We start from the raw sequence: 24,427 nt of genomic DNA, 5'->3' as shown, positions 1-24,427 counted from the left end.
TTAAAGGATCAACTTTTTTTGTCCATTTTTTTCAATTATTTCTTTTGCTTTAATTTCATTGATTTTTAGCTCTAATTTTAATTATTTCCTGTTTTCTATTGCTTTTGGTGTTAACTAGTTGTTTTTCTTCTAGGGCTAGGAGATGTCAGTGTTGGTCATTTATTTGTTGAATTTTTCTTCTTTTAAGGAATGAACTCCATGCAATGAACTTTCCTCTTAGTACTTTCTTCATAGTGTACCAGAGATTTTGATATGTTGTGTCAGTGGTCTTATTTACCTCTAAGAATTTTTTAATCTCTTCTTTGATGTCTTTTGCAGTCCATTTTTATTCAATAACATATTATTTAGTCTCCAGATATTGGAGTAGCTTCTAATTTTTATTTTATCATTGATTTCTAATTTCATTCCATATGATCTGATAGAATGCAGGGTAGTATCTCTACTTTTTTGTATTTGCTAAGAGTTGCTTTTTGGAATAATATACGGTCTATTTTAGAGAAGATCCACATGCTGCTGAGAAGAAAGTGTATTCACTCATTCATGATGAAATATTCTATATATATCTTTTATGTCTAGGTTATTGATTATATTATTGAGTTCTATAGTTTCTTTGTTTAGCTTTGTTTAGAAGATCTATCCAGCAGTGAAAGAGGTGTGTTAAATCATTCAGAATTATTGTGTTGTGGTCTATTTGACACTTGAACTTGAGAAGAGTTTGTTTGATGAACATAGATGCTCCATTGTTTGGGGCATGTATACTTATAATTGCTATGTCTTGTTGACGTATGTTTCCCTTAAGCAGTATTAAATGTCCTTTTTTATTCCTTTTGATTAACTTTGGCTTGAAGTCTATTTGATATGAGTTTGGAAACCTCTGATTGTTCATTCCTTTGGTTTGTAGCTCTATGCCTTCCTCTATCCCAATAATTCTTAAATTTGATCTTTTTATGTTATCCCATAATTCTTGAATGTTTTGCTATGATTTCTTGCCATGGTCACTGTGTGGTCAACATTCTTTTAAAGATTATATATTTTGCCTTCATGGTCTGAGGTCCTGTATTCCAAGTGATCTAATCTGTTGGTGGTGCTTTCTATTGAGTTTTTAATTTGGTTTATTGTTTCTTTAATTTCAAGGATTTCTGTTTTTTTTTTCCTCCAGAACTTCTATTTCCTTATTGAAGTAATCTTTGGCTTCCTGTATTTGCTCATGTAACTCTTTATTGAAATGATCTTTTGCTGCCTGTATTTGCTCTCTTATATCATCCTTTAATTCACAGAACATTTTAATTATGTGCATCCTGAATATCTCCTCTGTCATTAAATGTAATACCTTGGTTTGTTGGGGGCACTTTCTTCCCTTGTCTTTTCATATTCTTTGTGTGTTTCCCTTTCTAGCACTGCAGATTTGAAGTATTACAGTTTTTACTCTATAGGTAGTGTCTATGCAGGGTTCCAGGTTCTCTTTCAAGGGGGAGAACAATGTGAACAGATCCCAATGCAAACAATATACAACCTTAAACCAGATAGTGCTATTAAGACATTTATGGTTTGTCACAATATACAGAAATGGTGATTTCAATTATTATCTACAATATAAACAGTAGATTTGCAAAAGAGTCTACAGTTTCTGATGGTGGACAAAGAACTGGGAGTGATGTGTAGGATGAGATGTTGAGGGGGTAGGAGGTGAGGATATAGAGTTATCATATCTTAAGAAGCATGAAAGAGGAATCTAAAGAAGTTGGTTAGTAGCAGGAGAAGAGAGAGAAAGTGATTTTGGGGAGATTAGTAAGTGGTAAGATAATAGAGAGAGTACAATAAACAAACAAACATAAGTATTAAGAAAAATAAAAAAATTAAAAATAAGAGATAAAAGAATATACAACACAGCTATAATATACTATTCAGGCATCCCAGTCCTCAGTAGCCTAATTCATTAAAAGTACTTGGCTTCACAAATGTTGAGGATGTGAGGGCAGGATAAGAGAGAGAGTGGAGAGAGAGAGAGAGAGAGAGAGGGAGAGAGAGAGAGAGAGAGAGAGAGAGAGAGAGAGAGAGAGAGAGAGAAAGATATAGGATTATTTTTGTTGGAGACCAGTATCTTTCCTACCTCCCTTCTCATCCAATAGGTGGGGTTGTCTGTTTTCTGCTGGTATCTCCACCCTCAGGATGGTGAAAGTTACCCAGGTGGGAGGGTTGGTTTTGGGGGCATGGCTCCTGGAGGTGGGGTATAGCACTTGCTGGTCGCTGATGGGAAATTGCACCCCAAGGATCTCCTCTGGGTCTGCTCGTGTGCTGTGGGCGCCTGGTCTTATCTCCTTATATCACCTGTAGATCTCATAATACCTGGTCTCTAATTTAGTCTCTAAACTATATCTCACTCATCTTCTCCCTTTTTACTTTCCAATCAGGAACCTCTCTCCCTAGAAGTCTTGTGGGCTGCTCTCTTGGGGCTGCGCACCTGTCATGGAGAGCTGTTTGTATCGGACAGTTCAAGACCAGCTTTGGTCGCTATTGACTGGCTGTGTAACCACCAGCACTGTACCAGGTTAGTGGCTGCTGAAGCGGGGGGGGGGGGAGTTGGGGACTATAGGTATCTTGCTATTGCTTCTATGCCCCAGCCGGTGTCCCAAGCTGGGAGTTGCTCCAACTAAAGATGGTGACAAAGGTGTCCCTAGATGGAGGTGGCTGATTTCAGCAATGTGATGCTGGGTTGTGTGGGGCCGGGCAGTGGCTTTGGGCAGTGTGTTCAGAGATGCAGCTCTGTGGCTTCCAGTGTTGTGGCTGGTGGCTGTCTCCAGACCCTGTGCAGTGTCCACAGGTGCAGGCTACTGTGTGTAGGGGACTATAACAGTTGTTGCAGTGTCCCAAGATGAAGGTGACTGGGGAGCCCCATGTTGGTAGATGGGGGTTGACATTGGAGTGATGGCCAGGGGTCCTGCACATGGGCAGTGGCTGGGTGTCCTGTGCTGACGTTGAGGACTGTAGACCTGTGCTGGCACAGCAGCTGTGATTTCTGTGTGGGAGCAGCTGTTGGGGTTTCTCTAGTAACTTGTAGAGAAACAGTATTCCCACTACTTGAATTCTGGGTCATGGAGTGACACAGAATGCAACCTCCCTCTAGCCTGCCATCTTGGATCTCCCCCTTATGTTGGTCTTGATGGCAGTATTTACCCCATGGAAAAAGGCAAATGATGCAAATCAGGGCTTTTTCCACCTACCTCCTACTCAGGCATATCATTCAGCATTTCCCACTGTCCAAGAGGCCAAGAAGGCCTCCAAATCTATCATTTCAATTTTATAAATCAGAGTTTCAAAGAGCAGTAAAACCTTATTTCAGAGACTTCTAAGACTTCTCCTTCATTTTTCTATTTTGTCTCTGTGGGTGTGTCTTATGTTATCATCTCCTTCTCCATTTCTTTTAATTTCCACTCTGTTCTTTCACCTCCTTTTTTTTTTCTTTCAGTGACCATGTACTTGTTATATCATGCACCAGAATTTTGTGTTTCTGGTTGTCAAAAAAAGTGACATGTTTTATTTAATTATTTAAGAAACAAACAGTGCTCCTTTCTTTTTACCATTATATCTACACTTGATTTCTTTTTAAAAACATAAGGTCAATCTCAATCATTCTTCTTCCTAGTGTATTTTTTTTTATTATCAAAACTACTTTTAATCATCTGCTAATCAACAACTTGATTAAGTAACCATAAAAGACAAAATTACAACAAATCTAATTTTTCAGGTCTTGATTGACTTTATTTGTAATTATAGAATCAGTCAGCAGTCGGAACCAAAAATGGCTCAGAATGCTCTGCTCTACAGCATAGGCAGATGGTATTTATAGCCAGAGAAAAGGATGTGACCTACAGAAAACAAAAGTGAGTAGAGAGAGCTTGATTGGTTACAGCTCACATCTGTCTGATTTGAATATGGTATGAACACTTGGCTGCTTATGATTGGTTGAGATTTGGCTGCTTGTCATAGAGTAGGTTACAGTCAGTCTGCACATCAAGTTTGGTTGCAATTCACTATACATGGAGGCAGCTTTAGCCCGAATGATTCAATTTCATAGTGCCTTTTCAATTTTGTTGAAAGTACAGAATTGAAAATTAACTTATGAAAGTAATTAACTTACTAATCCTTTCATGTTATTAGAATGTTATTAGAATGATTAACAATTTCTATTGTAAATTTGTTTTTCTTCTTTTTGAGATTGAACCTAGGAACACACTCCCAGTGAGCTACACCCCCAGCCCTCTTTATATTTCATTTTGATGCAGGGTATCCCTAAGTTGCTCAGGCTGGCCTTGGGCTTATGATGCCTCTGCCTCAGCCTCCTGAGTAGTTGGAACTACAGGTGTGAACCATCATATCTAACAATTGTTATTGTACAATTTTAAAAATAAAGTTTTTTTGTTTGGTACCAGGTATCAAACCCAGGGGTGCTTAACTACTGAGCCACATCCTCCACACCCCCTTTTTGTATTTTGTTTAGAGACAGGGTCTTGCTGAGTTGCTTAGGGCCTTGCTAAATTTCTGAGGCTGGCTTTGAACTCACAATTCTCCTGCCTCAGCCTCTCAAGCCACTGAAATTAGAGGAAAATTAAACTTTTATTTTAAGATAATTGTAGATTCATATTCAATTATTACAAATAGTAGAGAATCATAAGATTAATGCAGAGGTAACATTTTTGAAATACGTTTATTTTATTTATTTATATGGTGCTGAGGAGTCGAACTCAGTGCCTCAAGCATTTGAGGTAAGCACTCTTCCACTGAGCTACAACCCCAGCCCCAGAGGTAACATCTTGCAAAATTGTAGTACAATAGTATAACAAAGATAAGGACACTGATACATCCTAGTGAAATTTTTGAATTTTGAACAAATAGCGAAGGTTCTGTGACATGGCTTTGGATGTGAAGGGGAGTGTATCTTCCACTTTCCAAGTTAAGGAAACAATTTTTCACACCCAGAGAAGATCATAAGGGCTCCAAAAAACTTCCTATTTTTCTTCAACTCTGTCCCCATCATTTTTTCTTCCCATAGTTCCACAGCTGGATCTTTTTTATTTTATTTATTTTATTTTTATTTTTTTAGAGAGAGAGAGAGAGAGAGAGAGAGAGAGAGAGAGAGAGAGAGAGAATTTTCTTCAATATCCATTCCCCAGTTTTCGGCGGACACAACATCTTTGTTTGTATGTGGTGCTGAGGAGTGAACCCGGGCCACACGCATGCCAGGCGAGTGTGCTACCACTTGAGCCACATCCCCAGCCCCTGGTTCTTTTTTAGTAGAATGAAAAGAAAAACAAAACAAAACAAAACAAAACCCAAAACAAAATCAAAAAACAAGTTTAATATTGTGTTCTTGAAAACGTGGTTTTGTGAATGAGCAGCATAGGTACCACCATGGAGCTTGTTAAGAAGTGGGATCCTGAGCGCTGCCAGACCTACTGGATTAGGATTTGCACTGTGGCAAGTTCCCAGGGTGATGTGTGCACCTTCAAGTCTGGGAAGCTCTGGTGTAACAGATCACGGGGTCATCTTCTAAGCCAGACATGCCCTTCTCTTGGGCCTCTCTGAAGAGGCCTGCCTCCAGGTTTCAACAGCTCCTTGCCACGAGGGGTGATGCTGTCTTGTGGGATGGGGCAGAGAGTCAGTAGAGCCAGATTATCAATTTTCCATCCAACCTCTCTGTCCTCATTGTGCCCAGGGATACAGGATTTTCCCAGGGGATGATCACAGTCCACAAAGGCCAGGCTTCTGTCTTTCAAGGAGCCATTAAGGCTGGAATCCCAACAACCTCAACTAATTCTCCTTCATAACAATCTCGAAGTCTGGGGAAATTGTCCCCACACTTACTTGGTCATTCAAGACTTGATCAAGCTCTTCCAACCCTAGGAAGCTGTCCCCTTTTCCAGTCCATTCCTTTTTTAATTTTTATGCAGAAGAAATGAATAAGAATAAATTGTCTGGTCACTTGCTTTGTATCAAGTGTCAGGTGCTTTAATTACATGATCTCATTTAAGCCTTGCTTCCTACCATAGAAGGCAAATCTGATTACTCGTGTCCTTTTACAGACCTCAAAAAAAATTGTGACTTGCCAAGGATCTTACTTAAGTGAGATGATGATCATCATTATGGGTAGATAGAACTTATAAAATTCTCTTCCACTGCACAGAAATAATGGATTCAGAGAGCTTTTTCTCACCTGATTACAACTGCTGGAATTGTATTAATTTTATTGTCTAGCCCACAGTGCTTGGGATAGAATAAACATTTTCTGTGTTATATTTTATTTAATTTTGTGACTGCTCTTATTATCACCCCTTAGAACACTCTTTGTTTGTACAAATATAAAATAGTACAGACACTTTGGAGAGAAGTCTGGTGGTTCCTCCAATGGTTAAACAAGAGTTCCCGTGTGATCTATGAAATCTAGTCTTATGTACATACATAAAGAGAAATGAAGACAAATGTTCCCACAAAAACATATATGAATATTCATAGCAGAATTATTCATATTCATAATAACCAAAAAGTGGAAACAACCCATATGTCTATTGTCTGATGAGTGACTAAACAACTGTGGTATAACTATACAAAGAAATATCATTCAGCTATAAAAAGGAAACAAATATTGACATGTGCTACAATGTAGATGAGACTTGAAAACATTATACTAAATGAAAGTTAATTCCATTATAGGAAATGTCCAGAATAGGTAAATCTGAAGAGATAGAAAGCAGATTAGTGGTTGCCTAGAGTTTTGGGGGTAATGGGGGAGGTTAGGGCAATAGGATAGCTAAGGAATATGGAGTTTCTTTTTAGATTGATGAAACAGTCGATCCTCTGGACATGATTCCACTTGAAAATATTTTAAAAACGGTATCTGTACTGAACGTACATAAGCTCCCCCACCATGTCATTATTCCCTGAGCAATACTATATAAATATTTTCATAACATTTACATTATATTAGGTATAAGTAATAAGTCATTTACAAGTAATTGACTTAAAATATGCAGGAAGATGTGTGTGGGTTATATGTAGATACTATGTTATTTTATATAATGGACTTGAGCATCCTAGGGTTTTTGTATCCAAGGGGGTTCTGGAACTAATTCCTAGAGGATACCAAGGGGTGACTGTATTTTATAATTGATTGTGGTAATGATTATTCAGTTTCTAAACATGTTAAAGTCAATTGAATTATACACTTTAAGTGGATTGTATGGTATGTGAATATCTCAATAAAGCTGTAAAAGCCAACAAAATAAAACAATATTATGTGGCAGAGTCAATGGTCCAAATCAGGTTTCCCTATGTGGTTCTTCTATTATACCCCACCGAACTCTTAAATCAGTGGTTCCCAGCCAAGGCTTGGCATGGCTTTTCTGATGCCCAGCATTCCTGATCAATTGTGTTAGAAGCTTGGGGTGAGCTCTGAGAATCTATATCTTTTAAAGCTTCCGAGTGGTTCCCAGTGGGCAGCCATGGTTTTGATGGAAAAGCTCTTCTCAATCTTGGCTCTTAATCTTGGCTCTGCAGGCTCCATTCGATGAGTCTCTGTTCAGTGGCTGTGATCTACATGGAATCTAAAAGATTTGGCATGAAATTTTGATCAAAGCAATTACCTGTATGCTTTTTCAGTAGAAGTTGTCTGAGGCATAGCAGTCAGAGAAATTGAACTGTCAGAAACTAATATAAGAATAATAAGGGAATATTTCTTCTTCATTGGACACCCAAGATGAATAGCAGGTAAAATAAAATTTTAAATTAAATTGAATATGTATATGACTTGATTTTTTTTTGTTAAAGGACTATAACATGAATAATGTACATATTAAAAAGAGAAGACCAGACCCTCAATTTCTTTCAATAATGTTAGTGTTGTATATCCTAGCTTGAATAAAACACATTTCATAAAACACCTACACAGTTTTGCAATGCATTATGGATGGCCTCTCTGGAGAAATCTTACATGCCTTTCAATTTTGACATAGTGATATGGTAATAATAGGAGTCTTTGGAATATAATTCTGCATGCATTTCTTACAATTCTTTGCTTTATTGATGGAAAGCCAGGGCTTGCCTCACCTGGATCTGACCTACAGTATAGTTATAGAGGTAGATGAAGGAGAAAGGACCCCTTACTGTTCCCCATATTTGTGGGTCGATGGAGTCAAAATGTAAAAAGAAATGTATATGAAATTGCATTGTTGGGATAGAATTTTAGCTGTTATGAGACTCAAAATGAGTGGCTTAATAAAAACTGTGTGGCTGTTCTTTTCTTTGCTGATGCTCAGAGATCCAGGCTGCTCCTAGGCATGTTTCTCTTCCATTTCTAGAATGTTGTCTCTCTTCATATGGCTCAATATGGCATACCACTACCATGTTTGCTGTGGGAAGAGGGCAAGGAAAGAGCAGAGCCTACTGTTCCTAAGGATGGGACTAGAAGTCATGTACATTGCTTGTGTGCTATATCTTATTGGACAGAACTTGACCATCTTAACCATATGCCCACATTTAGCTTCAAGGGAGGCTAGGAATTGCAATATTTATTTTGGTTGGCCCAATGCTCAATTAAGAATCCAGAGTTTCTATTACTAGAGAAAAAAGGAGGAAATGGATATTGGGGCATAACTTGTATTTTCTGCAAAAGGAAGATGAAAAAAATCTTGAAATATGGAGATTCTATTTTATAAATATGGAGATTCTAAGGGTAAAATGTGTTTTCTTCTTGGTCCTCTAATACCATCTCTTCATCATCTAATTAGGAAACAGGTCCAGTTAGCTCCTGGCCTCTTCCAATCCTGATTGCCTCAAGGTCCAACTGAGACTGAGTTTCAACAAAAATTTATTGAGGGATCACTCTAAGTTGAGTGCATAGTAGACACTGAGGTGTTCACAAGAATCCCACGAGGTATTTCTATTTACCAATGAGGGGAGGTGACTCAGAAGTTCAGTGATGCTCCTAGAGCCACACTACTAACTTATGGTTGTACTTATTGTACTGGTTATACTATATTAGAGAGTTCCTAATTCACTCTGAGGCAGAAGGAGGGCCTGGAAGGGCTTCCAGGGGATAAAGAATTGGGTCTTTAAGGAGATCACACCAGGAAGATGGTGAGGCGGGGAGGTTGAGGAGGAGGGACTAGCAGGTACAGAGGGCAGGGACTGCAAGACACTTCTGTAGAGGTCCAAAAACTTCTATAAGGTGGAAATCTAAGTATTGATGGGAGATGAAGCAAAAGGAGCAAACAGGAGCCATTTGCAAAGGGAACCTAAATGGCCTTTTGTAGCCAAAGGGAAATCCTGATGGTTTTGGGCAGGATAGTGATGTGGTCAGATTTCCTCTTTAGAAATCTACCTTCAAGCAAGGAGATCAGGGAGACTGGAGAAAAGACCTAAGCAAGAGATGAACTCACACCTTAACTCTATAAATGGCAAGTTGGGGACAGAGGAAATAGATATCAAAAAGGTATAACTATAGTTCTGATCCAATGTGGGAGTGAGAGGATTATAGAACAACTTCTAGGATGATCCTAGGGTTACGGTGTGGTTGATTGGGTTGATGGTGATGTCATTTGTGAAGAAACATATAGCTAACTTCTTATCAATTGAAAAAATAATAGTTCTAAACACTCTCATGGCAGGAGACTGTACAATGAGAAATTTAAGGAAAAATAAGATTGAAGACCAACATAGTTACACATTTATGAAAGTTCTTATAAATATATGTTACACTCACAGAATCAAGGCAATAATAATATCCTGCAAAAAGATGATGACTATGACTTTTTTTTTGCATTTTTATTTGACAGAATAGCAACAATAGGTTCTGTACTATTAAGTTCCACATACTAGGGCTCTCTGGAAATTTTTGGTATAGTTCTTCCCTATAGTTCCCTATAGTTTCAATGGAACGCGCATACATTTGCTTTGCTCTGTTGAAGGTAATAAGCATACTTAGGAGCATTTTCTTTTAGTATCCAATCTTCCATTCAAATGCTTAATACCTTTCTGATTTTATGATTTGAGGCTGCATAAGTCACCCTAAGTCATGATTCAAAGGTAACTAACAATTCACACATCAACTTGATCCAAAATTCTGACATCTGCAGGAGATGCAGAGAAATAGGTCCATCTATGTGCACCAGAATTTTGAGTAAGGAGAGATTGCTAAGAGGGAGGGAGTGCCATATTTTAAAGCTGGTTAGAGGTACTGTGGATTGCAAAGTTGAGTCTCCTCTGGTCCCTGTGCTTGTGCATTTGTGTCTGCCTCTGGATTCTAACTGCATGCTCAGTCCTTTAATGAGGTCTCACAGAGATGCAGGGGGCAAGAGGCAGCTTGAGCCACATTCTCAGGGTATCATCTTCAAATCCTATTCTGGCAGGGTTGGCCTTGACCTTATATTTGAGCTCTGATAATGGTTTGTCTACCTTGGTCCTCATAAGTAGAGCTAATAAAGGAAAAAGGATAGCTCAGGCTTTGCCATGGCTACTGTTGGACCCAAGGCAGGTTTTTATTCTGCATGGCCTCTGCAGTTTTTTTTTGGGAATGATGGAGAGCCATGGCTGTAGACTTTCTATGTAAAGGTGGCTCAGGTTGACATCTGATGGGAACTGGGGCAAGAATAGCTAGCAGGCCTGTCTCGGAGTGGCATTTATATGACAAATTGTTCACTTTTAATTTCCTTATATGTAGAGCTCAAATAAAAAATGCTCTAAGTTTTCTAAAGAGGCATGTATTCACAGTTCATATGAGGTTAAGGAAAATACAGTTGTTTCTATCGAAGAGTAACAAGAATAATCATATGAAGTCATATCAGTAGATAACCCATCAAAATAGTGATGTTCATCTGGGTTTTATAACGGAATGATGTATGGCAAAAAATAACAATGCATTTATCCTACCTTCAAAAAGCCAAGTGAGGCTGAGGAATTATAGCAGTGCGATTCTTTGGTTATGGCTGGAAGCAAATGCTTCAGTGATTTCCCTGTAAGCTCTTATCTCTTTTTGAATTTACAACTAATTTGGTTTGTTCTGACATCAGTACTGGTACTCTTCAATAAAGTTTTTGTTAGTCACAGGAGGAAGAAAAATACATTTCATAGATCATAGAAATCATTGGCAAAGCCACGCTGAACGCAGCATAGCAGTCAGAGTGAGAGGGTGGGTGGATGAGAGAGTGAATGCTCCCTTCACAGGGGATGGGAGAGGTTGAGATGACACATGTGCAATGCCTAACCTGGTGACTAGCATGCAGTACCAGCTCCTTAAATGATACCTCTGATTAGAATTATTCTTTCAAGATCCATTCCTCATCTCAATCACCAGTTCAATACTTCATCTTTTCTCTTATTCATAGAAATAGACCTAGCCAGGATCACCAATCCCAAATTCTTTGCCAGGTTCTTAAGAAAGCATACTGTAGCCTCACTTTTGAAGATTTGCACAGCATGTCTGAATAATAAAGACTTTGAGGAGCCCAGCAGGAAAGAAAAAACTTGTTAACTTTTGTTTTACTTAATGTTTTTCAATTTTTTTGGGACCCTGTATTCATCTATTATGTCTTATTATGTTTTCATGGGTCACCAGTTTTGGGGGACAAATTTTCACTGGTTCACCCTATGGCAAAATGACAATTTCACACTCAGCAGTTCATCCAGGGAATCCTAGGGAATGATCACTGCAGACTTTTTAGGAGAAAAATTAAGTTTTCTTTTTCTCATCCATCAAATGAAATTCATCTAAACTTTGTGGGTAGCATGTTATGACAAATGAAATGGTATATTCTGACTTAATTGAGGTTATTGATTTCTGGTTCTAGTGATCAAGGGAGAGTTGAATTGGTGAGACAAGAGGGTATGCATTGGTTTTGGCATTGCTTGGTAGTTATCCTTCATGCCTCTGCAGAACTTCAAAGTTCACATTCACATTTACTTAAACTCATCTTCTCTGACCCAGAAAACCGCTGTAGGTATTAAGCTGGAAATGCAACGATCAATCCCATCAACAGCTAAGTAAGTCATCAAGAGGCGAAAATGTTTAAGGCTTAAGATTTAGAAGTTGAGTCTCTTGGTTCAATTTAGTTCCACAAGCATTTATTTAGCACTTACTATGGTCCAGATATTGGGCTAGGTTCTGGTAGTATAGGGTGATAAAATATGCAGAGTATCGAAGAGACAGATACAAATACAAGTTACAGCAGTGTGAAAAGTGTAGCAACAAACTCAGAGGCAATCATGATAGTCAGGGAAGAATACAAAGGAAAGGTGACTTTTGAATTGGGGTCTGAAGGTTATATAAGAGTTTTCCCTTGGGAAACAAGCAGGGAAAGATAGAGGCTATTTCAGCCCCCATAGCAGGTGATGGGTCTTAGAGGATATTATTTGGGTATGTGCAAGCTGTGTGTGTTCGGGCTCTGAGACAGAAAATTTCTGAGAGTTTCCCCTTCATTTCTTTCTACTTGTTTCTGAACAAATTTGGAGGCACAATGTTTTGCAAGAGCCACGTCACGTGAAAGCATGATGATGGATGGGAGAAATTCATCAATGTTGGCTAAGAAATTCATCTATGAGGTTAAAGTTTAAAAACTTTAATAAATCAAATCTCAAACTTGGGATTGAAAAAATGAATGTAAGGGACAGGCTTCTGGCTTCAGGCTGCCCACGTTGTTCTCTCACTTGCTGGGGGGAAGGCCTTTTCCCTGGGGCCTGATTGGTAGTGACTCCTGCAAAGTTTCAGTCCAAAATCCCCTTTTCCTGATTAATGGGATCTTGAGTTCTCCTGAGAACTCAGAACCAAGAAGCATTGCATTTCCCTTCCACAGGTCCTCAGTAGAGCCAAAGGACTGATTAGGGTTGGCATCCAGGGAGGTGGTCTTTTTTTTTTTTTTTTTTTTTTTTTAGCATCTAGCTTTTATTGGTTGCCTGTTTTCTCAAACCCAGCATTTAAAAAAAGTCACCTGAGGTGGTAGTTTAGTGGGGTAGAATGGGGTAGGACAGAGGTCACTTGGGAGGACTCCAGCATGGCATGATGGGTCCTTCACATGTAGTACCAGGCCAAGAGTCCAGCAGCCAGGGCCACACCAGCAGCTAGAATGAACTGGAGACTGGGCTTCCTCAGCGCAGCCATGGCTGACCGGAAGGGGCAGCTGCTGCCCTCCAGGGCACCTTTGTCTTGCTGAGCAGCATAGAAGGGGCATTTAGGTACATCTTCCTTCCCGACGTGCCCAGGGAGCCCATCCTCCAGGGTCTCTCTGGCCAAAGCAGAGCCAGCCTGGTCCAGTTCATTGAAGGCCTTGTACTCAAAGGCCTTGTTGGCCTCCTCCACAATCCTCTCTTTGGTCTTCAAATTCAGGTCCAGGGCATTCATCCTGGACCGGTAGGACTGTTTGAACTACTGGGCATTGTCCATGTGCTCAAACAGGTAGAACTGGGTCCCTTCCCCTGTGCTGGGGAGTTTCAGTGCTGGCTGGGTCACCTTCTTCAGCACCTGGCCTCCTGAGAGGTCCCCCATGTAGTGGGTGTATGCATGGGCCACCAGCAGCTCTGGCTCATTCTGCCCTATATAGTGGATCCACTCTACATACTTCTGGGCAGCCTCAGAGCACTTCACCAGCTCCTCCCAGTTTTCACCAAAGAAGTACTCCATGTCCTTGGTCAGCGCCTCCTTCTGGTGCAGCTCCGTGGGGAAGTACAAGTGGGCAAAGGCTGGGTGGTCCTTGTGGCGGTCCATTTCCTCCCCAAGGGCTGAGTATGTGAAGTAAAGTGCAGTTGTAGCCAGCTTAAATAGCTCCTTCTTAATGTTGCCTTTCAAGAAATCCTTGACAAACTGGGTGTTTTCTGCCCAGTCATGTGCTTCCTTCGTCCCTGGGTGTGTGCTTCTTTGGTCCCTTCCTTGTGGAGCTCAGAGAGGTCAGCCATTCTGGTATGGTTTTCCTTTTCTGGGGCCACAGAGTTCTTTTTCTCAGATTCATCTACTCCCTCAGAGGTCTCCACTTCTGCTGACATTGTTGCTGAGCGGTTCTTGATGCCCTGACAATGGTTCTGCCCCAGGTCTACTCGCCCCGAGCATCCGCTCCTCAGCTCGCCGGCCAGCTACTCCCAGGGAGGTGGTCTTTAAGCAGCATCCCCACATCACCCCCACCAGGACCTTCCTACAACATGGGAGGCTGCGTGGTGTCAGGATCATGGAGCTGGGCAGAACCAGACGGTCCTCAGCTAAACTGGTGCTGCTTTTAGAAGGAAGTATGGAAAAGTTCCTATTTTAAAATAAGCCTCCTGGGTGAAATCATAAGGTCAAGGCACTGGGGCTTATTAAAGGGTGATGTGCACAACCCAGAACTGCTCATGGACATTTCTCTTTCTCCACTCAAGGGGACAGAGGATGGGTAATACGAACCCTCCAGAGCCAGGCAACAGCGGCTGTCCTTTTTTTCTCCATGGATGGAAAGTATTCTGTGACTCAGAGAAACAGCCAGAGACCAAAGGACTGCTTGAAGCTGGGCAGCACATGGTGAGGGCTGCTTTGAATTAAGGTTCTTTCTGTTTGATTGCAGTGGCTGAGGCCAGCTTCCAAGAATCCTGTCCCTAGCTTCTTAGAGGGGACTCTTGCTCTTGGTGGGGTTTGCACATGTCTTATTTTTAGCACATCTTTCTCTATGAATTTTCAAAGGTGGGATTCATTTGCTTTTTGAAGGAAATGGGCTATGATTTTGCTAGATGGACCAGCTAGCCAGCCTGGGTGTGCTGGCTATTACCTGGGGATTCACTAACATCCCCAAACTATTTTGCATATGGCTCTCTCCTGCTCTGGGCTCTTTAAGTCTAATCTATAGATTATACAGCAGGGCTTCCCTCACTTGGCTTCTGCTTTGTTATGGCCAATGAGAGAAGAACAGAGGGCTTGAAGGAAGAGATCTGGGTACTTTCTCCCATTTCCTCTCTCCCAGTAAAGGTGCTGTGTCTGGCTGCAGCTGTGCCTTCCCATGTCCACTGCTTGATGGGTGACCCCACCTCTCTTGTGTCCATTCTCACTGGGCTTAGCTATTACCATACCTGTACCCTCCCTGTTTCTTCGGGCCTGCCATGGTAAGAGTCTAGTTCTTGTTAGATTCTGGGTGTCTTCCCATCCTTTCTACCTCTTTTTTTTTTTTAAATTTAAGTTGAAATTCTTATAACATACAATTAACCATTTTAAAGAGTATGATTCAGTGGCATTTGACACATTCACAATTTTGTGCAACACACAACAGACAACCTTATCATACCAGAAGAATATTCCTGAAGACCGTCAATTAAACACTCACTTCTCAACCCCTGCCACAACCTCTGGCACCCATGAATCTGCTTTCCATCTTTGTAGATTTGCCTATTTTGGGTATTTTATATAAAAGGAATCTATCATATGTGACCTTTGGAGTCTGGTTTCTTTAACTTAGTACAATGTTTTTGAGGTTCATCCAAGTGGTAGCATGTATTAACACTTCATTCATTTTTATGGTTGAATAATGTTCCATTGAATTGATACACCACAATCTTCTTAATTCTAAACTCTGTAGGCTGGTGGTTCTCAAAATGTGGTCTTTAGACCAGCAGCAATAGCACCCTCTGGGAATGTGCTGGAAATGCAAATTCCCAGGTGCACCCACTCCATCAAACTCTGGAGAGTGACACCTAGCAATCTGGTTTTTAATGGGCTCCTTAAGCAGGGTTCTGATGTCTGCTCATCTATGAGGTCTACTGTCTTTTGACTATGGTCTCCTCATTTGAAGAATCTGGGATGAATTTATTTCCTCTTTGGACCCTAATTAATACATCTCCAGCTGGGACCATGGCATCTGTTGCTTGTGGGTTTGGTTGTGGGTACATCCTGAGCAGGCCAGTGGGATCTCAACAACCTTAGTTCTAGAAGTAGATATAAAGCGCATGATCTAAACATCATTCCCCAGTGGGACAATGTTCTAGAAGTCCGGAGTGAAACTTGCCATATAGCACATCATTTATTAGCTGCCTTCCCTTTCCTACTGACCCCTCCACTCCATAAGTGGTGCTTTCCATAGCCACTCCTCATTCTCCAGGCCCCAAGCCTCCTAAATAAACTACTTGAACTTGAATCCTTATCTCAGGATCATCTTCTGGAGGATCTCAACTTAATTAGCCATCCTAAAAGATGGCCGGGATAGATACAAGTTAGAGATTTTTGGACTTAGATCACTGTTATGCTATTACAGCTTTGAACCCATCAAAGACGAAGATTGCCTTGGGGGTAATGTAGGTTAACAGTGGACTTTGTTCCTATTAAATAACACTCTGCTTCCAGTTACTTGGTGCCCCTGCTTGGGATGTGTGTCTAACTTTGCTTGTTCTAGGTTGCTACCATAGTAACAAGAGTAATTAACCTTAATTTCTTGTCTCTCTGCCTTTCTCTTTCTCTGGGTATCACCACTCTTCTCCCCTTATTCCAGTTCATTCTGGATTTGCTTTGAAGTATTTCAGGGAAACAGCCAGAACTCCTGTCTACATTCATCTGTACACTGATAATATCTTTCCCCTGTTTTTTCAGGTGTATTTTCTTTTTTTTTTTTTGGTGATAAAGCACATGCATGTTAGAGTAGAGACATTTAAACAGGGTTTGGCAATTAGAAAACACAGAAGTGACATCAACTGGGCCAGTGTTTGGTCCCCCTTTGTCAACTCAGAACATCTGTTTGGCCAACGGGGGCACCTTAGTTTATTGCTGTCATTAGGAGCTGTCAGTCAGAGGAACTGAAACCTGCGTTTCCCACTGAGGTGTTGAATATTAATAACTTACACTTCCTATCAAGGGCTCAGTTCTAATTCACATTTTTTTTTTTTAAAGAAGAAGTTCTCAGTTTCTGTTCATAGTACGTACTGGATTCTGGAAGTCATGTAAAAGGCAAAAGACTGATCCATTTGGAAAGACATTTCTCACCAAAAAGAAATAGAAATGATAAATGTAGCAGGTTCTTGTGATACTCTGTGCCATATCCCATCAGCCTATTTGATTTCAAAACCTTACGGGTGGACAGTTTTGTATAACTTAGTGTCCCACATCAAGGTTGTGCTTTGACATATCTTTTTGTTGTTTTCCCAAAGATTCATAAGTCTTTTCATCCTTGATAGGCACAACTAAGAAATCAGCACCCCAGATACCATTCTCAAGCAATAGGTTATTGAATTCTTCAGACTCTTTGTGCTCCAGTGCGACAATTTTGATACATACTCTAAGTAGCTCCTTGAGGGCCCCCAAAGGAGTTGAGTATTATTAGGATGTATTGGCTCACAGGATTATGGAGGCTGAGAAGTCCTATAATCTGCCATCTGCAAGCAGGAAGCTCAGGAAAGCTGGTAATATAGATCTAGTCCATGCCTTTAGGCCGGAGAATAGGGAGACCAATGATATAGACCCTGGTCTGAGTCTAATGGCCCAAGAAACAGGAATGCTGATGTCCAACAGCAAGAAAGTATGGATGCATCACCTGAAGTAGGGAGAGCAAATTTTCCCTTTGTCCTTTTTTGTTCTATCTGGGACCTCAACAGATTTGATGATGCCCACACACAATGGTGAGAGCAGATTTTTCTATACTTAGCCTACTGATTTAAATGCTCCTGTCTTCCCAGAACAGCCTCACAGACACACCAAGAAATACAGCTACCTGGGCTTCCCTTAGCCCAGTCAAGTTGACACACAAAATTAACCATCACAGACATGATCCCTGTTATAGAGAAGTTTGAAGTCTCATGGGGATTGATGAACACAGAAAAAGATAAATTAAGTATACCCTGACAAGTTCATGGAAATAGAGTAATTAAGACAGGTTGGGGTGATGGGCATATTTTGGGCAGAGAGCCCAGACTGCAGCACATAAGTTGTGGTAAACATCATTGGAGACCAGATCTGAAAGTTTATAAGAGTTAGATGCAAAGGAGAAAGAGGAACTGCCTGTTGTTCATAGGATTTTTAGCATCTTAGGACCTTGGAGGTTAGTTTGTCCGACCTTCACTTGTGGTTTGGCTCTTCTCTAAAGAATCCTTGCAAGGGAATCATCCTCTCTCTGGCTAGCTATCGTTACATCTTGTGATTTTATGCCCCTGACTGGGATGTGCAGTGAGGTAGGAACGCTTCCTTGTGGACTGCAGTTTTACCGAAGCTTTTCTGTTTCTTCCATCACTAAGCAGCCTTCACATTAGGTCTGGCACTTTGCAAATTCCTCTCCAAATTAACACCCACCTCCTTTTGTTAGCTGCTCATCAAATGTCATTTTGCAATCCTGTCGATTCTTCCTTCTAAATATTGCTTGAATCTGATCTCTTCCCTTCACCTTGATAATCAATTAACATAGAAAATAAGACAGAGAGCCATGTGGCCATTCATATCAGTAAAAATAGAGCTATTTTACCTCCCTTTTCACTGGCCTAGACAACTGCAGCAGTCTCCTAGCTGGTCTCCCTTTCACCCTTCCCACTTAATCTCACTGTTAGCTGAGAGATCCTCCCAAGATGAAAATATGAGCAGGCCATTTCCCTGTTTAATGGCATCCAACAGATGATCAATGATCTTCACATAAAGGACACACATGCTTATCATGCCCCTAAGGTGTGTCCCTCCCTTTCCCGTCACAATCCTTGGTGCTGGCGTGCTAGCTGTGTAGAAAGGGAGGGACACTGTAGAATAGACCGGTCCCTCCTACTGGAATGTGTTCCTCTGATCTGGGTAAGTTCCGCTCACTTCTCAGGTCTGAGTTTAGGAGTGACTTCCTCTGATAAGCCTTCACTGAAGGACATAGAGTCACCTCTATGGGATGGGTCAGTGGTAGAGATTATTCACCTTGCCCTCCCCTCCCCCACTTCCTTTCTTCCTCCTTCCTCCTTCCTTCCCTTCCTCTTATAAATAAATAGTGTATACAGTAAATGGGGCCCATTTTAAGTATACAGACATTTGAGTAATGTTATAAAACATCTCCAGCATCCCAAAGGCTTCCATATATATATATATATATATATATATATATATATATATATATATATATAAATTTCTCAGAAGTAACTTCTACTCTGACTTCTATTACTATAGATCATTGTTGCCTGTTTTTGAACTTCATATAATGGAACCACGCAGTACTCCCTTTTAGTATTTGGCTCCTTGCACCCATCTATGTTGGTGAATGTGGCAGCAGCTCATTCCTTTTTCTTTCCTGTGTGCCATTTCACTGTACGATGAACTCTATGAATATAACCATAATTTTCAAAAGCTTTATTTGATTCTTAATTGACACATAGTTCTGGTGTTCAATAATAATTTTTTAATCCATTCTACTCTTAAGAAAAACTTCAGTTGCTTTTGTCTATTATGAATATTTCTGTCAAGGACATTAGTTTACTTGTCTTTTGCTGAACATATGCATTTTTATTATACTGTGAGATTTTATTATTTTTTTTTTTCCAAAAGATTTGCTGCCTCGTCTTTCTGGGATCTTTCTCAATGGATCTCTCCTTGCAGAAGGATTTTCATTTCCACACAACTGCTATAAGGCTGGCCTTGTGACTTGCTTTGTGTAGTAAAATATGGTAGAAAAAATGCATACTATCTCTAATCAGAGGCTCCAAGAATCATTGTATGGTTCTGCCATTGTGTTTTTCCTCTGACATGTGATCAGCTTAGAGGATGTTCTGTTCTGGGTCCTAGACTAAAGAGAATGTGGAGTAGAGACACAGAAGACTTGGTTATAAGCAATTGGAATTTGGGGATTGTTTGTTACCACAGCAAAACATTGTCTAAGTTGACTGATATAATGCTTTTCCTTGTTCTTCCACAACACCTTCTAATTCCCTGTCATGAAATGGCAAAAATTCCAACAAAGCATTGTTTAACTTTCTCCCTACTGTACCCCAACTTGGGTGGATACTCTATGTTTTTGATCATTGTTGTAGAGCCAGAAAACACCAAGTTTTGAAGCAAGCATCCGAGTACTTTGATGTACAAATAATAGGTTTTTAGTACATGTTTATTAATTTTTAACCTTTTGTTGATAGAAAAGTCAGTTCTCCTAGATGTGTTCCCCATGGTAGATGGCCCAGAAAGCAGCACCATTTCCCTGTCTTTGATTCTAATGTATATTGGTGTAAGTCTCTTTGGATTCATCTTGTTCTGTGTCCTTTGTGTGGAGAACCATTTCCAAGTATAGGCTGATTAGTAAAGAGAAGGTAGCTCTAATCTCCTTTCCTGTGGACACACGACTGCTAATGATGTGGCTCAAGGTGACTTTAGCCTGTTTTGTAGTGACTTTCCACCATTCGCCCATGTTGAATTTAATGTGACTGGAATTTTTTCTTTTTTCTTCTTTTTAAAAATTCTTTTTTAGTTGTAGATGGACACAATATCTTTATTTATTTCTGTATTTTTATGTGGTGCTGAGAATTGAACCTAGTGCCTCACAGCTGTGAGGCAAGTGCTCTACCACTGAGCTGCAACCCCAGCCCCTCTGGAACTTCTTTTGGGGACTGCTGCTAAGCCAGTTTCCTCATGCTGTACTGGTACCCTGGTGAACTTACTGATCATCACACTCCCAATAGCCCACTCTCTCACCTTTCCCTGGAGTCAGAGTTTACTGGTTTATTCATTTATTGTAACCGTGCCTTCCTCACTGTTTCTCATTTCCCATATCTGATTGTTCTATCTCACCCTGTCCTCCAGCAACACCAAATTACTCTATTTCAAATCTTATCGCAGGCCTCTGTTCACTTCTGATTGACATGGGCATTTATCAGTTTCCATCAAATTGAACTCCATTGTGCTGAAGTAAAAAGGTGCCAGAGGAAGAAATGGCCTAGTCAAAAATGAGCACTTGCAATTTTAAGCAAATGCCATGGTAACTTTCAATTTAGGAATTACGCTTGAAGATTCTGTATTTTCTTGTTGATTTGAAGATGTTCTTTATATATTCTGTGCATTAACTCTTAGCTTGTTGTATGCGTCATAAACAGTTTCAAGTTTTCCTCATTTGTCTTGTCATTTTGTTTAGAGTATCTTTGTTTTATACAGAAAGTTTTAATTTTGTCAATCACTCTTTTATGGTTTGTGCTTTTTAATCTCTTGTTTAAGCAATCCTTCCCAATTGTGATTTACAGAGTGTACATTTTCTTCTAAAATTATTTTTCACGTTTAGATCTCTAATTCATCACATTTTCAATTATATGTGGCTTCAGTTACTATAGCTGAAGAATATCTTTCCTATCTTTTAAGGTAAATCTCTCCTGCTTGTTTTTCTTTTTTAGAATAGTCTCAGTTATACTTGAATTTTTGCTTTTATATGTGAATTTTGGAATTAGCACGAGTTGCATGAAAATTCAATTTGGATTTTGATTGGAATCATATGGAATTTAAAAATTAATGTGTAGAGAATTTGTGTCCTTGCTATAAATCTTCCATTCTACGCACAGTATAATTTAACATTTATACAGGTCTTCAAAAGTGTTTGAATAATGTTTGTAATTTTCTTCATAAAGTCTCATGCTTCTTAACTTGTAGATTTATTTCTGGTTGTCATATTTTTTTGATTAATATGAATAGTTTTAAAAATTCTCCATACATGTTCTACACTTGATCTTAGCCAAAAGGCTGAGAAGTGATTCCAAGCATTTTCTAATTGGCTTTATTTGGTACATAAAAATAACTGCTGGGATTTTTCAAATGTTGAACTTAAATCACGTAATTCAACTAAAGTATCTCATTTGTTCTAATAGTTTTCATATTCCCTGGGATTCCAGGGTAGCAATCATATTCCAGGCAAATAATGACAATTTTTCCTTTTAATTTTGCAGTCCTTAGTTCCACATATTCCTTTTCCCCCTATTGAATTGGTTAGGATCTTTAAGAGAACAGAAGGGGCAATAATGCATTTGTGTGTTATTTCTAATTTTAATAGAAATTGTCTTGAAGTTTAACCACAAAGTACAGATGGTCCTCAATTTATGAGGGTTTGACTTGTGATTTTTAAAAAAAATTTTCTGACTTTTTGATGGTGCAAAAGCAGTATGTACAGTAGTGACTGTACTTTGAATTTTGAAGGGTGACCTTTTCCTGGGCTAGAGATAGGTGCTTATAATATGCTGGGTAGTGGCAGTGAGCCACAGTTCCCAGTCAGCCATGTTGAACTTCTGCAGTTGGCTGTGTTGCCCTGTCATGGTGTTCACTAAGTTAGTACACTTTTAACTTAAAACACTTTCAACTTAGATGGGTTCTTCTGAATGTAACCCATCACAAGTCAAGGAGAAAGAATAAAACAAACAAGAAGACACTGCAGTATGTTTATTATAGCTTTTTTAAAATTAATTTTTATTTGTTTTAATTAGTTACACAAGACAGTAGAAGGCATTTGTGAACTTTGATATATGATACATAGGTGGGATATAACTTCTAATTTTTCTGAGTGTACATGTTGTAGAATCATATTGGTCATGCAGTCACATATATACATAAAGTACAAAGGTCTGTTTCATTCTACTCTCTTTCTTATTCCCACATCCCATTCCCTCCCCTCCCTTCACTTCCCTCTACCTAATCTAAGGTAACACTGTTCTTCTTTTTCTTTTAATTTTAATTTTTTTATTTGTTCTAATTAGTTACACATGACAGTACAATGATCTTGACATATCATACATTTGAATCAGAAGGGGTATAATTTCTCATTTTTCTGAGTGTACAGGTTGCAGAATCACATTGGTCATGCAGTCACATATATACCCACAGCAATAATAATATCTATTTTATTCTGCTGTCCTTCCATTCCCCCCTTCCCCTCCCCTCCCCTCCCCTCCCCTCCCATCACTTCTCTCTACCCAATCTAATGTGACCCACTTTTTTTTTTCCCTCACTTTAACAATGAGGGTCTCTTTCCATCTTCCATATAATTTCCTTCTCCCTCCCTTTCCCTCCCATCTCTCTTCCCTATTTAGTGGTAATCTTCTTCTCATGCTCTTCCTCCCTACCCCATTTTGAATCACCCCCCTTATATCAGAGAAGATATTCAGCATTTGTTTTTTAGGGATTGGCTAACTTCACTTAGCATAATCTGCTCTAATACCATAAATTTCCCTACAAATGCCATGATCTTGTTATTTTTTTAGTGCTGAGTAATATTCCATTGTGTATAAATGCCACATTTTTTTTTTATCCATTCACCATTGAAGGGCATCTAGGTTGGTTCCACAGTCTAACTATTGTGAACTGTGCTGCTATAAAATTAATGTGGCCGTGTCCCTGTAGGATGCTGTTTTTAGGTCTTTTGGTAATAGTCCGAGAAGAGGAATAGCTGGGTCAAATGGTGGTTCCATTTCCAGCTTTCCAAGGAATCTCCATGCTGCTTTCCACATTGGCTGCACCAATTTGCAATCCGACCAGCAATGTACAAGTGTACCTTTTTCCCCACATCCTCACCAACATTTATTGTTGCCTGTATTCTTGATGATTGCTGATTGGAGTGAGATGAAATCTTAGAGGAGTTTTGATTTTCATTTCTCTAATTGCTAGAGATGTTGAACACTTTTTTATATATTTGTTGATCAGTTGTATTTCTTCTTCTGTGAAGTGTCTGTTCAGATCCTTAGCCCACTTATTGATTGGGTTATTTGTTTTTCTGGTATTAAGTCTTTTGAGTTCTTTATATATTCTAGAGATTAATGCTTTAAGGGAGGTGCATGTGGTAAATATTTTCTCCCATTTTGTAGGGTCTCTCCTCATGTTATTGATTGTTTCCTTTGCTGAAAAGAAGCTTTTTAAATTTGAATCCATCCCAATTATTGATTTTTGATTTACTTGTTGTGCTTTAGGAGTCTTGTTAAGGAAGTCAGATCCTAGGTCAACATGGTGAAGATTTGGGCTTATTTTTTTCTTCTATTAGGCTCAGGGTCTCTGTTCTAGTGCCTAAGTCTTTGATCTACTTTGAGTTGATTTTTGTGCAGAATGAGAGAGGTTTAATTTAATTTTACTACATATGGATTTCCAGTTTTGCCAGTACCATTTGTTGAATAGGCTATCTTTTCTCCAGTGAATGTTTTTGGCACCCTTGTCTAGTATGAGATAACAGTATTTATGGGGGTTTATCTCTGTGTCCTCTATTCTGTACCATTGGTCTACAAGTCAATTTTGGTGCCAGCACCAAAATGCTGCTTTTGTTACTTTTTTGTTATATAAAGAACTGTAGTATAGTTTAAGATCTGGTATTATGATGTCTCTTGCTTCACTTTTCTTGCTAATGATTGCTTTAGCTCTTCTAGGTCTCTTATTTTTCCAAATAAATTTCATGATTGCTTTTTCTGTATCTATGAAGAATGTCATTGGGATTTTAATAGGAATTGCATTAAATCTGTATAACGCTTTTGGTAATATGGCCAT

The 24,427-nt window shown here is 39.5% G+C and overlaps 1 pseudogene across 1 annotated transcript; it reads right to left on the bottom strand.

The window, feature by feature from the left end:
- Positions 1-12,948: 12,948 nt before the first annotated feature.
- LOC308648078 (heme oxygenase 2-like) lies at positions 12,949-14,107 on the bottom strand (annotated as a pseudogene). The gene has a single exon. The product of its transcript is annotated as a heme oxygenase 2-like (transcript).
- Positions 14,108-24,427: the final 10,320 nt, after the last annotated feature.

This window comes from Spermophilus citellus, assembly GCF_964194105.1.
Source record: "Spermophilus citellus genome assembly, chromosome: 4".
Lineage (NCBI taxonomy): Eukaryota > Metazoa > Chordata > Mammalia > Rodentia > Sciuridae > Spermophilus > Spermophilus citellus.
The sequence above is the reverse complement of the archived record's forward strand: the minus strand, read 5'-3'. Positions and strand labels throughout refer to the sequence as shown.